The following is a 15,787-nucleotide window of genomic DNA, read 5'->3' as shown; positions in this document are numbered from 1 at the left end:
AAGAAATAGGATTGTCTATTTTACAATAAATTCAGAGCTAGTTAAGAACATCTATTTTAACAAAACAGTACAACATTATTCTACATACCGTGATTTCTTAGATAGTTAAGATTAAAAATTATGCTCAAATCAAATTTCGAATCAAATTTTCGAAATTAATTTTTGATTGGGAATCATTTAAGGGAATCAGTAAAAAGTATTTACGCACGGTGATCATGGGAATATTGTTAGCTATGTCCGCTCTGGAAGTCTCATTAAGCACCAACTTCATATTTCGCTTTCGCTGTACTCTGTAGCTTTCAACATTCAAAATTTTGGGAGGGGTACGGGTTTGGTGGAACAGTTAAAAGCAAAGATCATTAAATGGGAAATAATCAGTCTGAAATTCGTGGCTAGCTATTTTCTATTTGTTGGAAAAATATGAAAAGTAAAGTGTAAGTTTCCGACTTCTTCGATCACTCCTAATTTGGTTGTTGGTCGTTAAATTACGAAGGAAAAACTGATTTGAGTGCTTACCAGCAGGCTAAAAATTAAGAACCTAAAAGTTAAGTGAATTTTTTATTAACTGCTGGATAACTTACTAACTTATATCATTTATAAACAAGCACACATCACAACCAGAAGGACTTTGAATCAAAACATTTTCCGAAATTGATGGTCACGCTTACAAATTTTTCCTAAGTTTTTTCTTAAATCATTAACTTAAATAATGGTTGATCCAAACATTTCATCATTCGTAAGAGACGTAACACAACAACTTAGAAAACATTCCACGCATATCCATCTAAAATGTTTTCTCTAAACATCTCTGAGAATTTACCCAAATGCCTATGGTCTAAGGGTCTCCTCTCAGAGGAAGAAGAGTATCCTGTTCAGAAAGGTGGCACTGTCACTTTCTCTCGAGTTAGTTCAAGATAATTTCTACATCCAAAAAATTCTGAGTTGTTTTTTGTTTTTACTTATTTCGTCTTTCCCTTGTAGCGATCAAAGGAAGTAATGGTCCTTGTCCCATTTTAGAAAGTGAAATCTTCTCCCTAATTACACGATACGACATTCAAATTCTGAATAAATGCGAACAAACCAAAGAAAATAGAACAGACTGCTGCTTTCTACCCAGAGTTGCTATGGAATCCTATGCTAAAATCGCATGCAATATACTCTTCTAACGCATAAATATTCTGGTAGTGACAAAGTTCGGTTACATTTCCTATCTTCAACAAGCTTCCGACTGTAGCTAGCAAGTTCTAAAAACAATGATAAATAGATCAAGTCCAAAATTTTAATTTTATTGAAACATGATTAATCAAAAACTATACTTGTTTTTTTTACTACGCAGTTCATTTGACGCTTGTATGCACAGAAGATATCGCATCGCCTAGCTGTGTTTTTAGGAAACGATACATAAAATTTGAAGTTTGCGCTTAACAATAGGACTACTGAAGTTCTCTGTGATTAAAATTATATAAGATAACGTTAATATATTTATTTCTAAAGTAAATTCATTAACTAGAGTAACGCTTTGCTGTTTTACGATTTTATACTGTTTGATTTTACTGTTTTACGTTATACTCGTAATTTGCATGGTGGCTTACATTTCCTTCCTGAATCATTGTTACGCATGTTTGATCAAATGTGCTCTGACCACACGCTTTCCCAGTAATCTATCTGGGAGGCCTTGACCCTTAATAGAATCGCGCGAGATTTTATTTATATATTTATAATAGAATAATATACCAATTGATCTAAAAATGTTAACCAAGCAGCAAGAATATGAACTACACGGACGCAACTTTTATCCCATATAAAATCATATGGAAAAAATAGAACTCTTTATATGCTGAAAGTGAGAAATAAAGATATCATGGCTTTAAAGCCATGGGACTTTGGGTACCGCAAGTTCTCCTTAATAACCAATAATTCTGTACAAAGTTGTAAACAATTCTTTCACTTTTTTAGCTTCTTTACGCGGGTTATTGAGATCGGATAAAGTCGGAATATTCAAGTCAACTTAATTTTTTATATCCCTCAATTTTGAAGTAAACGTCCTTAAACAGATCCAAGATACTTCTCAAGAAGGGCGCCACGGTAGCCGAGCGGTTAGATAAGAGAGACCTGTAAAGCTAATATGTATTGTGGTTCGATTCCGGGTCTAGGCCTTGGATTTCATTTAATGGTTAATATGAGAATTTAATTGTATCGTATGCAAGCTAGTCGCCACCGTCCACGATACTTAAATTGGAAGTTGGACGTAAAGCCTGCCTATAGGCATTACTTTACTTTTACTTTTTACTTCTCAAGAGTGAGTTTTGGAAATTTTGATTGTTCTTATAGATAATACAATATTTAATGGCATTCAGTCTATCTGTAAGCAGTTCTGCTAGTCTATGGCATTTTTGCATTTTCTTATAGATAAGAAAGTCTTAATTCCCCTTGGAAAATCGAGGGAGGTATCTGTTGAAATATTGGTTCGTACATTAAAAAGGCTTCAATTATACAATCAATTTATCTTATTTCCAAGATTCACAAGTTTAAAGAGTATTAAAAGAGTTCAATGAAGTGAACTGCAGAAATATTTATTTTATTTCTAATTGAATCTGTTTTGCTTCTTTAATGTAATTGTTTTATTTTTTTTTAATTGAAAATCAATTTACAATAAAGTTGTCGAAAGAGCAACAGTAAAGATATCAATTTAAAATTTTACTGCTGCCATAATTATTATTATCTTTATTTTATCTCCAAATCACGCAATATATTACGAAGTCTTCAACAGCTTCAAATAACAAAATTCTTTTTAAGAGATTTAATTGATATCAAATCAAGCTATGCAAAGCTTTTAACTAATAAAACTTTATAAGACAATCTGTTCTTGTCCTAATTTTTTAAACATTTATTGAAGTTGATTATCTAATACTTTCACTTTTAGTTAGCTTGAAAAGATGTTAAAATGAGTTCTTTGCAAAAAAAAAAAAAATACTGGCAAGCGATCGCTTGGTGATGTTCTAAATGATTTACGACAGAATAGGCAACTTTCTTTTCGCTATCTAAGTTAAATCGATTTCATTTTCTAAATAATGCATTCATTATTTGGTGCCAACTAGTGATACGAGAGGAAAAACTTTAACACGAGGTAGTAAAGGATCAACTTATTTAATGCTCTTTAACTTCATTAAAGAGACGTACGATCATATTGGTCGAATTCGTCCTCTTTGGAAGATAATTTAATTATTCCATTTGTATAAAGAATTAAGCTCGTTATCAATGAAGCTCAATTTGTGTTACATATACCACAATAACAAGCAAAATAGATAAATACAAGTGCTGCATGTTCATCGCCTTCCACTATCAAATTAATTCAGAGAAAATTTAACTACAGTTAATAGAATTAATACTCTTGGCAAATCTTAGATTCCAGTCTGTTCCTGATCATTTAGAATTCATTTGCAGAAAGGCAGTTAGAGTGCTTGAATTCATTACTAGAAATATCTAAGTCTTCACCAACATCGACTGCATAAAAATACTTAATTTGATCTTAGTTCGAAACCTATGCGATTCTATTATTTGGTCTTGACACAACAAAACTCTTTAAAAAGTATTTAAACAACCATTTTCTAAATAATCCTGTTTAAGCTTAGATATAATTATAAAACATTTCCGCTCCTAGCAGATTAGAGTTAATCTTTCCAAATTGTCAGTTAGAAGGGAACAATGTGATGATCATTTTCACGCAAATCTCATTGAAATAGTTTCTTGAAATTACACTTATATTTCCGCACGATTACTCAAACACAATTTTGACAGTTTCTATATTAGACTAGCTTTTTAAAAATATATTCAAGTTTACTGAGGAGGAATTGGATAATTCGTTTATTAATTGTATTTTCACGCTTGTTCTTTAAAAAGAAAACATTAACATTTTCAAATTTTCATGGAAGAATTGTTTTATTAGTTATGCTTTTAAAATATTACGTATTGATTTTAAAATTATCTGACATTTTATATTTACATCTTTACACTTCCTTACGTTATATACAATCATATGAAGAAACAAATTGATTAAAAAAATATTTTCGTTTATTGCATAGAACTATTATATTTGTTTTCTGTATTTAAATTTTTAAAATATTTATTATTTTTCCTGAACTAGAAAGCCTATTCAGGTGACAAGAGAACAAGTTAGTTAAGTTGTTAAACAAAGTTGCTAATAAAGTGAACGTATTGATTTGTCTTTTTCAATGTCTATTTATGTGGAATAACTCAAGTTCTCTACTTAAAACTCTTTCTTTAATATCACCATACATTCTTTATTGGATTGCAGGAGTTAGTTGTTCTATCTAATGAGAGAATAAGTTCTGCTCTAAGAAGAAAGAGGTCAAATTAAAATGCCTTATTATTTTGCCGAATTAGATCACTGGAGGTAAAGTTAAAGTAGTTTTAACTACTATATTTACACCAGCAAATTGCCAGAAAGATTCTGTGGAATTTTGTCACAATTATCGCTCAAAAAGAGATATTTAAGGGTTATTAATTTAGTCGATCAGCAGTCTTATTTTTTTTGAAAATGAAAACTGTAGCAATAGTTGGTCTGGCAAAAGTATCAAAGACTTTTCAGATTACATTATCAGACTACAGCATCCGTAACTACATAAACCTTACTCGATTTTAGAACCGCTGGCTGCAGTTCACAGTTCGTGATGCATTTTTAGGCCTAATCGGAGAAATTAAATTTTGAACGAAAGGACAAGAAAATAAACTTTTCCACTTTCTAGAATATTGTTTTTTTTATTATTTTCTTTACATAATTTTTCTTAAAACGGTTCGAACAAACCATTCTTCATTCTCAATTGTATTATGTATGAACATAAAAAAAAATAATAGTAAAAAAGAAAACCTTTTTACGTCATTTACTATACGCAACTAGGTTTCTCTCTCAAATACACATATATATAAATTTTTTACATTAATATTACGGAAAATCGTTATCATTCTTTCAGCTGTTAATTTAGATTATATTGCAAAAAAGTAAATTTACTTTCTAAATGCAAGCCTTCGATCGGGTTTGGCACCCGGGCTTGCTCTGGAAACTCAAGGGCATTCTTCCGTTCACTCACTTCCTCATCTTGAAATCCTATTTGTCTGATCGTCATTTTCAAATTCAAATCAGGACATCGTATTCAGCTAAACATCGCATTGAAGCGGATGTTCCTCAAGGAAGCATCTTAGGACCTATCCTATATGTTATATACACAGCAGACATACCAATCCATCCTGAAACTGTCCTTCTAACTTATGCAGATGATACCGCTATACTTTCTCCTCACATTGATCCGGTAACTTCACATAGAAACCTTCAAACACATCTCTTTTCTCTTGAGGAATGGTTTAAAAAATGGAAAATCAAGTTAAATGAAACCAAATCTCAAAATATTACTTTTACTCTCCGCCGCATCACTCTTCCTCCGATCTTCTATGACTCAATTCCAATTCCTCCTGCCAATGTTGTCCGTTATCTTGGGCTTTATTTAGACAAAAGACTGACTTCGAACCCGCACACACGACTGAAACGAACTGAAGTTAGCAGGCGTTATCGACTACTTAAAAGACTTCTAGACCAACGTTCAAAACTTTCACTTAATAACAAACGACTGATTTACAATTCCATACTAAAACCCGCCTGGACGTACGGTATTGAACTGTGGGGTTCAACGAAACGCTCCAATCTTCAGTCTAAAATTCTCCGCACTATCGTTAACGCTCCATTTTATGTTTCTAATCTAACCATCCACACAGACCTGGAAATTCCGTTTGTTGGTCAGGTTGCACGAACTCGCTATAAAAGTTTTCATCAGAACATGCACTCTCATTCCAATCATCTTATCCGCCACTTATCATCTCATCACCATCCAGATCATCCTCCCAGACGATTAAAACGCCAGTGGCCTCGCGATTTTCTCTCTTCTGAGGAGAGTAGCTAATTCTAGAGATGACTTAGGGAGTGTTATCACTGGGTAACTTCTCCCCTCAATTAGTGGAGTTTGTAGTGGTATCAGTTATTGACATTGTTACTAATAGTGCATCTAGCGCTGGTGTAACTTAAAAAAAAAAAAAAAAACTTTCTAAATATTTTCTTGGTAAATTTTCATTTCTTTTGAATAAAATTTTTATCTTTCAAGTTAAATTTTCCTTATTTATTACACAAAATTATATTTTATTTAAAGATATTTCTTAAAAAAACTGTCAGTCTTGTCCATCTAAAATAGAATTAGTTTCGTTGCAACTTTTTCTCTTAATTTAGATATTTACACCTTGTACCATCGCGGCACTATTGGAAGTAGCCATCCCATTATGACCCTTCTCTATAATTTGACAACTACCAATAGAGAAGTTCTTGTATCAACCGACGTCTTAGAAGTGAAGGGAATTTAGATACATAATGAAAGGGAGATGGTGACACACTGCACTTTTTTTTTATAACGGGGACGTCTAGGTCTTTCACATAAACAATAGTCAGATCAGTTTAACGGGTTAAGGTGGGATACATGCCAAAGTTCTTGAACAATTTTTCGGAAAATTTGGGACTTGATTTTTTTTAGAATCTGAGCTCCTCAACTCTGTAATTCCAGATAGGTTTTTTGTGGTCTTGGATTAACTGAACTTTGTTGTTTATTGATAGTTTTGATCGTTCAAATAGAGTTTGTTTCGTTTTGCTGTTTCTTGGCTATTTTTTTGTCTATTAAGAGGATTTCAGGTCAATAATTTGCCTCAATACATTCCTGAGTGCTTAACAGCTGATGGAATAGAAGCATTGTTAAGGGGTAGTGTATCGACTTCTGAGTAAAGGGTAAACAACATTGGTGCATCTTCCTTCGTTCATTTTCATTTTAAATCTTCTCCTCCATTGCTGCAAATCAATCAAATGCTGCTGCAAGCGACAGCTCACTGTTGTAGGTTTTATACTCGAGGAAAGGAATGCTGAATCGTCAGCAAATGTAGCAATCGGGATTTAATTATTTTTTTGTTTGCATGTAGCTGAATATTGTCTGTGTACACAGTACAGAGGAATGAATAACACGGCAGAAATGGGGAAAATTGGGGAAAAATTTACACCCCAGCCTATTCTAGAAATACCTGAAGGTCAGCTATGACGTAAGGATTGAGGGGAATAATTCTTAGCGTTTGAAGATCAAGTCTGTTGCCAAACCCAATTTAAAGCTTGAGCAATGTCAATAAATACACCATGGCACTATTTCCCCCAAGACTTCTTGATTTACAGTGGACTGTACGATGTATCTGCTATTTTGTGCTGGGTCACACTAAAAAAAAAATTCTTAAAAAAATTGGTTGGTCTGTGTTTGCGAACATCAGCTCAAAAACCGATAAATCGTGGGACTCAAACTTTAAATTCCACCTTCGTACCCCCATTAGATCCTGGAATGAGAGCGATGAATTTCCCACACCGGAAGTTTTTTTTTTAGATTTAGATAGAGAAGAAGAAGTAGCACTTGAATGTGAACAGTATAACCAAAAAGGACAAATAGTGATGTACAGTGTTTCTCTCCACTCAAATTTGAATAGGAAAATGCTTTTAGGAAAATGTGAAAACAGGAAAATTTGAAAAGCGCCCTTCTGAAGAGCGGATCGCAATTTTAGTAATCAATCACTTAGATAACATTACCGGATATTACATGCGATGCAGAAATTAAGAGTTAGAAGAAAACTGAGTGTCCGGTAATGTAAGTTTTCTGAATAATCTTGTTATTTTTCCCACTTTTTTCAAAAACCAACCGACCAGAACTAGTTATTTCTTATGGCAAAAGGGTTATTGGAGCTTCTCTCTGTACTTTAATGTCAAATCTGGGTTCTCTGAATTTTGATGAATGCATTGTTACCGCTAATAAATAGCTAAAATTTTAAAGAAGTTTTCCACTTATTTATGAATTAAGGAAAGTCGTATGTGTTTTACACCATAATATTTTTATTTGCAATCTCTTTGTTTTTTGTGTTTTTCCCCCCCCCCCCCACTCTAAATAGCGTTAAGAAGGATCTGGAAGTATTCGAGCGTGTTTAGCGCAGTCCATTGACACGCTACAGTTGCTTTGTTACTCTTACTGAATGCACTGTAAAATAAAAATCTACTGGTACACATTTCTAGGCCAACTAATTATACCATTCTTAATATCCTAAAAACCAATACAAAGAATTTTGAGGAATTATTTAGTTTTTTCAAATTTTCGGCTTTGAAACCATTCGTCAGTAACATTTTAAACTTAGAAAATATTTTCTTATTTGTTCGTTACATAAAGATGGTCGATAAGATGGAATTGTTTTTTCTGAACTAGAAACAATAAATAAATATTGAATTATTTACAAAAATATGGTTACCAACTATTAGCTAAGTTAACATTGGCTAAAATTTGACTGCTCCTAGAACTATTTAGCATAACAATGACCTCATCCTCAAGATTTCTTTTACCAAAGATCTGGACCCTGGATTCTCTCCAAACAGGACTGACCTGTAATAAAATGTGGACGGTGTCTTTCCTGACAATATTATCCAGTAGTTATTACAGAACCATCTTTCTTCCACAGTTAATAGTTCAAATTGAACTTTATTGTCTTAAACAGTGTTCGAGTTCACTTCTTAGATCTCGGAGATTAAATAAGAATTATTTACATCCGCAGTACAAAGACAAACAAACAGAGTATAAAAGAAAATTCTGCTTACAGTTAGTTAGACTGATTTTTCTTTTCTAATTCACTATAGCTACTTTCAAATACTGCATATAATTTTGTAACATTTGCGCAATAGAAATCAGTACGAAGACAGTGGACTGGAAAATAGTTAGTCAGATAAATGCACTTACTAAACCAATACAGTCGTGAGTGGTAAGCAAGAGGGGATTTTTAGCATGTATCTGCAGGAGCGCGGAAATTTTGTTAACATCTTCAAAGTGTTTATGCATTTGAAAACCCTAAACCTGGACACTTCCTGCATTTACAGGTTGCTCTAAATGAATATGCTAATTTGGAAAATTTGTTGGGGTGATAATTTTTAAGTGAAAAATGTTATTTGGACCATTGTTCATAATAAATTAATTATAGCACTGCAACAGTTTTAGCATTTATATTGAGTAATGAACAAAATAGGACTAGCTGTTACAAACAGAAACTAACTCATTCTCTCTAAAACAACCTTTTTTTCCTTATTTCATTTTACAATAAAAAATGGGTCGCAGCTGTTTCGAAATTGCTTATTTACTTAGTACTCTGTAAATTTGGTCAAACTAGTGAAAAAGCTTTAAAAACCGCAACTTTGTGCAACTAGTTAAAGTTACTGTACTTGATGTAAAATATAGCCTTTACAGCATTCTGTACTTTTTAAATGTTTATACATAATTAATATTGTAGAACTAAGCAGACTGCATGCAGCCAAACAGATCTAAAATCAAACATTAAGTTATTACACTTTAATAATAATTGTAAATTGTATATGTATAAATTTCATAATAATCTAACGTTGCAAGACCCTCGACAGGTGGTATTACCATAATTGATGTTTGTGTTTGAATTTGTGAACACTTTTCTTGTAAATAAACATTTTCATTCATAATGATTGAAAAAATCATTATTGGTTTATTATTTATCGACAATATTACTGCTTACAAGCTTTCTACTTCTACAATGAATATGGTTATTTAAAAAAAATACCTTAGTTTTGAAAGCTTCCATTATGAAACAATAGATTTTTCAGGCAAGACTGGAAATTCTCTCAAATCAAGCCTTTGATTTTTTTTATAATCAAGTTTTTTATTTAAATCAATATCCGATAGTTAGTGAGGGGGTCATTGCAGCAATGTTAATTCTCATTAATTTTGGCGATCTACTCATGCAAGTTAATTTTTAGAAAACAAAGGCATAATTTTGAATTAAAACATACAGCTTTGGAAGCATCCTCACAGGAAATTAGCTAGTTATATTACCCCAATTTGTCCTCAACATTGGCCTTTGATCGGGAGGTTTACTTCCCATTAGTGTTGCGTGTCTATGTTGGAGCATTTATCCTATTTCTTTTCCCTTCTAATGGACATTATCCAACGCGTAAAAGTTTTTATTTCTTTTCTAAACGGAAAAGCACATTTTTTATTTTAAACTCCAACTAAGATTCGTTCCAAGAGATTACGTTTTTTCGTGGTCCAGTATTAAACATGTTTGTTTTTAAAATCTTTACCTTACGATGGAAATGCCATGTTCACCAGGATTTATTTGTGAATGATGTCTTTTTAACTAGCAAAACTACAATAATATTTTCTTAGCAGGTGTGTGAACTACTTACAGTTTATCTTTCATTTTCACTTTTGGATCATTGTCAAGGAGTCAATAAACATTACAATGGTAAACAAGAGCACGTATGTATGAGGATGCTGGGTCATCTATTGGTTCTTTAATAGGTTTTTATTTGCTTAAAATTAGCTATCTCTACAATACACTATTGTAGTGGCCGTATTTTGTGTCACCTCGACAAAGAAGCTCTTATTCTTTGTGCTTGGTATCGAACTTCCTGTTCTAACAATGTTAATCATGCAAAAACATAGTACTACACTCCCATTTGATCCTTGGGCAGCATCATTTCAAGAGTAATTTATTTGTTTTGATTAAGTCGAATCTTAACTACATAACAATTATTATTTTTAATTATATATCCTAGGATATTTAGTAATTCCTTTTAGATGGCAGATTGCGTAGGAAATAGCTAACAAGCAACATTGACTGCGACCTAAAATATCTATTACAGCTCCATTTGTATTAGTATCAGATGTGAGTGCATCAAATGAGGAGACCGTGAAGTGTTCAGTATTTACTAAAGTTTATAAATTGCACTAGAATTCATCTACAGCTTTATTAAAACAAACGCGCTTCACCACTACTTCTGCAAGTCCTATATGTACTCGGTAAGTTTTATCAGATTGGAATTCCCGCCAGGGAACCAAATCTATTTAAATAAATAATTTTAGAACATTTTCCTTAAATAATTGTGAACAACCTTTATTTAAAATATCTTTTGCCAATTTGAAGAGAAAGCAAAAAATAAAAACGATTTGCCAAATGAGAGATTTCTTCATCGTATGAAGCTGGAGGGAAACTATAAATAGCATTCTGCACATCTTTGTAAACCACATAAATGCAGATATATGTTGCGGCGTAAAATCATTTATAAAAATTAGATTGCTGTCTACAAATACCTATGTTAACTGACCACTTTTAGATCTCTCCTGAAATGAAGTGTTTTTCAATATGACAAGTTAGAAGCAGCTGTAAAAAGTAAAAAGCACCCAAATTGGGCTGTGTAATAAAATAAGACTGACCCATTCAAATTGAATAAAAGGTTTAAAATCTAGCTATCACCATTTCTGTACCAACATCTATTAAATAAAAATACTAGCAAAACTATTTTAAAAATTCTTGCAAGAACAGACACCACTTTCTAATAACAATTACAATTTAATTGACATTTCCCAAGAATACTGAAATTTATTACTAACTAAAGTCGTGATTACCGCTATTAAATTCAGAAATCTGTTTTCAAGTTACATCCATTGTCTATAAAATTTCTAAATCCAATACTAACGGGAAAATCTTTCAGATAGAAGTGATTGTTCAAAAGCAAAAGCACGTCATGTCCTAATCATAATTTTGGAGCATAAGATTAGTAAATTTTTAAAAATTCATAAAACCGTTCGGTGATTTTGCACTTTCGGTTAATCTTTTTTTTTTTATTAAAATTTGTAAAATAATAAAATAAATTGTGAAGGAAAGATTATGTTCAACGCTCCTTAATATTATGTGAATAAAACCGTGTATATACATATATCGAAATGAAATTTTAGAGGGATGTTTAAAGTTACAGTATGACTCAAGTACAACAAAAAAACTTTCCTGAGATGTTGGAAAAATACATTTTTCTGGACAAAAATGAGGAAATAGTGTTTAAGAAAATCGTTGCAGTCATTGTACACAATAATCTTTAAAACTGAAAAAATTTTCAGTATATTTCTCAGATTTGAGAATTTGGAACTAAGCGGCACTAGGTCCAAAATGAAGTAATAAGTTTCAGCTTTTTGCGTGTTTGAGGTATTTTGTTAAAACATTACACACTAACCAGTCATGAGCAAATCACTTTATTCGTAATAAAGGGACATCAAACTAATGGAATATTTCATTATCAATTTCATTAATTAGAAAAATTGGCAATTCTGTTTACTAGAAGTGAGCAAGCAGTGGTTATTTTTATATATTTGCCAATAATACATATTAAAATTCCGGAACAGCTTCCAGTTCGTCAAGATTTCTACTTTTTCTGTTTCTGTCACCTGGTTTTATGGCCAGGGCTAAAGTAAACATGAAGGGTAGCCCTTTTTTGGGAAATGAAAGGTAAAAAACAGTGGAAAAACATCGAATCGGCTTCTAGTTTGCCTTGATTGGGGGTGTCAATCTGGTGAGTTGTAGGCCACATGCGGAAGAAAATAGCGGAAGGCAATACCGTACACATAATTTCCGGTAACCCTTGAACTACTTGTCTTGATCGGCTTGAATGGAGATGCGCTGGTTTCTGACTTCATTATTGTGTCCTGGGCCTCTTCTTTTTAAGTATCTTAGTGGCCTTGGGTGTCAATTAATAAGTGCTTGAGTTTGAGATGAGAAGATTGAAGAGTGTTGAACTTATGGGTATCAAAACTGTTTGAATTTGGTTATGATTGTGATAGTCTTGAATGTTTAGAATATAGTGTAAGGTGAGGATTGAGAGCACAATAGACTAACAAAGTTTCAACAAAATGGGCTAATGCTGTTATTTTATAAAACAAATATTAAAAAACCTGTACTTTTGTGTATGTAAATTGCACTGACCACCAAGTCCAATTATATTAAGAAATATATGTTGCAATATTGCTGCTAATAATGATTACAGTAGTGATTTTCTTAGGAATATTGATGAAATATTGTTACTAGTCGTTGGTGAAGACTGAACTTAAAAAAGAGAGTTTGAATAAGACATACATTTATACTTCATTTCGAGTAAAACCTTGTGAACTCTCACTAACTTTAGCTTACTGCAGTATTTTTTACAATTTGAAAAATCTAATTTTTTTCTTGAGCTTACTTTTGAATAAATAACATATCTAGAGAACTCCAATCTGGAGTTCTGAATTTTGAAGATTGAATTTTATTTTATTTTTTGTCCTTTCATTCATTCTCAGCAACATTCGGCTTACATCAAGTGTTATAATATTTAAAAACTACTTTGATTTTTATTTAAAAGTTCTTTTTTTAATTCTCAGTACTTTAATAGAGAAAATAATAATAAAATATTGGTCCACATCAGTCGATGCTGCAAAAGAAAAATAAGCCGCTAGTTGGGTTAGCTCAATGATCTGCAGTGTTTAAGCCGTGACAATTATATCCTTAGAGTTTCATAATCCAGAGATAAATAATGTCGGGAGTTCGGCAGTGCACTGAAGTGTCTTGGCAAAGAATTAGGTTAAAGATATAACAAACATACAGAATGATGAAACTTTAATGCAATAAAATAACAACGTGAAGATTGGATCTCAATAAATTGTTATCTTTTGTTACTAATTTTCTTTTATTCCTTACATGAGCAAAATCTTTCTTTTGATTATTCTTGAAAATTTCTAGTGGATAAAAATTATGTTTATGAAGACTGTTCGAAGAAACTGATTAAAAGCAGAAATATTTTAGTATTTTAATACAATTATAATTTGTCATATTTTCAGTAGCCTTTTTGCAATTCAAAATAAAATTTTCAATCAACTCTGTTACTTAGGGGAAACCTTTCTTTGAAGAATTTTTTCTTTCAATTTTCCTAACTTTGTTATATTCAATTGAAATACTTTCTACGTTTATGTAATTAGAAGTTCATCTAAATGTGGTCACCTAGATTTATCAAAGCTAATTAAAGCAGTTATTTAATTCTCTTGATTGTAAAGAAGTTCAAAACCATACTTAATTTATCAAATATGTAAAATAGCTTCAAATTTAAAACTTATATTTGGTGACCACAAGAGTGGCTGAATGTTACAAACCACTAACTTTCCCTTTGAAAAAATAAAAATAAAAAATGTGAAAAAGTAAATGTTGCAAAATGTGGAGATAACCTTTATGATGAGCTATTAAAAGACTTGTTCACTCTAATGTAAATTCAATATCAACCCTAACAATCATTTACTAACAAGTTTTCATTGCAATTCAAATGAACATTTGGATGTTGATTGGGTAAGCGTAATTTCCTTTCTAATCTATTCTAGTTCATTCCCTTCCATTGTGCCTGAATTCATCAATTTGAGATCAAATAAAGTGTTCACAGACGGTTTTCTATTTTATGTACCCAATAAAAGTTTCTTTGTGATTTATATAATTGCGGCCGTTAATTGTAAATATTTTATTAAGGAAATATAAAATTCAGCTGTGACAATATAGTAAAGAACTGAGTTTATTTATTATTCTTAATCAAGAAAATATTAGACATTATTAATTTAATTAGAACTTATTTAACTACAGAGGCATGTTGTTTTGGCATGCGATTATAAAATTCACTCAACTATCCGTTTCGTTAGACTGACCATGACTGATCAAGAAATTGTATTTTGCAGCTTAATTGTAGTAAGCACAGCCGATTCGTACTGAGGAAGACATGGATAGTTTGAAGTTATTTAGTTGAGTTGATGGCTAGTTGGGGTGAAGATTTCTCACTTTCATTTATGATGGTTTCCTGACTTTAAGTTTGACATTGGGTTGCCACCTCTTTTGTAATTTAACACATCAAAGATAGTTAACTGGATTCTGTATTACAGACCTCGGTAACTTTGCACGACTATAAGATGAAAGATTCCTTCTCTTCAAATATTTCCAAAGTCGGGTGTTTTACTTAACATGATGTAGGCAATATTCTTGTTCAACTACACATTACTCAACAAAATAATTACGACTATAGGAAGGGAGCCTGATAAATATCTCTTTGCCCAAATATAAGTTTTTTTTCCCTATATTTTCTTCCATAAAAAGAGGGTTTGATTTAACTTCGGGGACGACTTACTTTTGGATTCGAAGTTAGCTTTTCAGTTATTTGGGTTTCTATATTCGTGATGGGAGACTTATTACAGTTTGTTAATAATTATTATATCTAAGATTGAATGTTTTGAAATTTCCCATTTAGGGAAACTATTTTTTTTTTTTTTTTTAAATATTGACCTTCCTTTTTTTCAGTAAATAATAGGGAACAAAGCCCGGGGGCTGGCAGTGCACTGGAAAAACTCCGGGCGCCCAAAGACCTTAGATAATTTCTGTTTTGATTATTGACCAACATGTATGCAGAGCTATTTATTTTGCAGAAATGCTGAGATGAGTTGAAATAAAACGCTCGTCCAGCTGGAAAAAATGTCCCGCTACCAAGACATGGGGATTTCCATAGAATGAAAAAAAAAATGCCTTCTTATTTGAAAAGATCATTTATCCTGCAATTGGAGAGTACCCGCAATAGATCCAAGTGATAGAACTGCAAGTTGAAGAATATGAAAGAAGTCAGAAAGAACAAAAGTTTATGAAGACAATATGTTTAACAACTAAATCAATTGTAGAATTGACCCTCCAGAAGGTCGTGTTGCAAACTCTGTAGTGTGAAAGTTTAATACAACTTCATTTCATAATAAGATTTACGATTATAGCATCCATTTTTTTTTCTTTTTTGCAACTTTCTGGGAATTTTTATGAAAGATGG

The 15,787-nt window shown here is 31.9% G+C and overlaps 1 protein-coding gene across 3 annotated transcripts in view; it reads left to right on the top strand.

The window, feature by feature from the left end:
• The window catches only part of LOC141449132 (protein yellow-like), a 42,241-nt gene that overhangs the window by 19,392 nt on the left and 7,062 nt on the right, over positions 1–15,787 (top strand). The gene's annotated exons all lie outside the window — the stretch shown is intronic.

This window comes from Rhodnius prolixus, unplaced genomic scaffold (assembly GCF_049639745.1).
Source record: "Rhodnius prolixus isolate KJV_2025 unplaced genomic scaffold, Rpr scaffold_2, whole genome shotgun sequence".
NCBI lineage: Eukaryota > Metazoa > Arthropoda > Insecta > Hemiptera > Reduviidae > Rhodnius > Rhodnius prolixus.
This window is presented reverse-complemented; position numbering and strand designations above follow the sequence as displayed.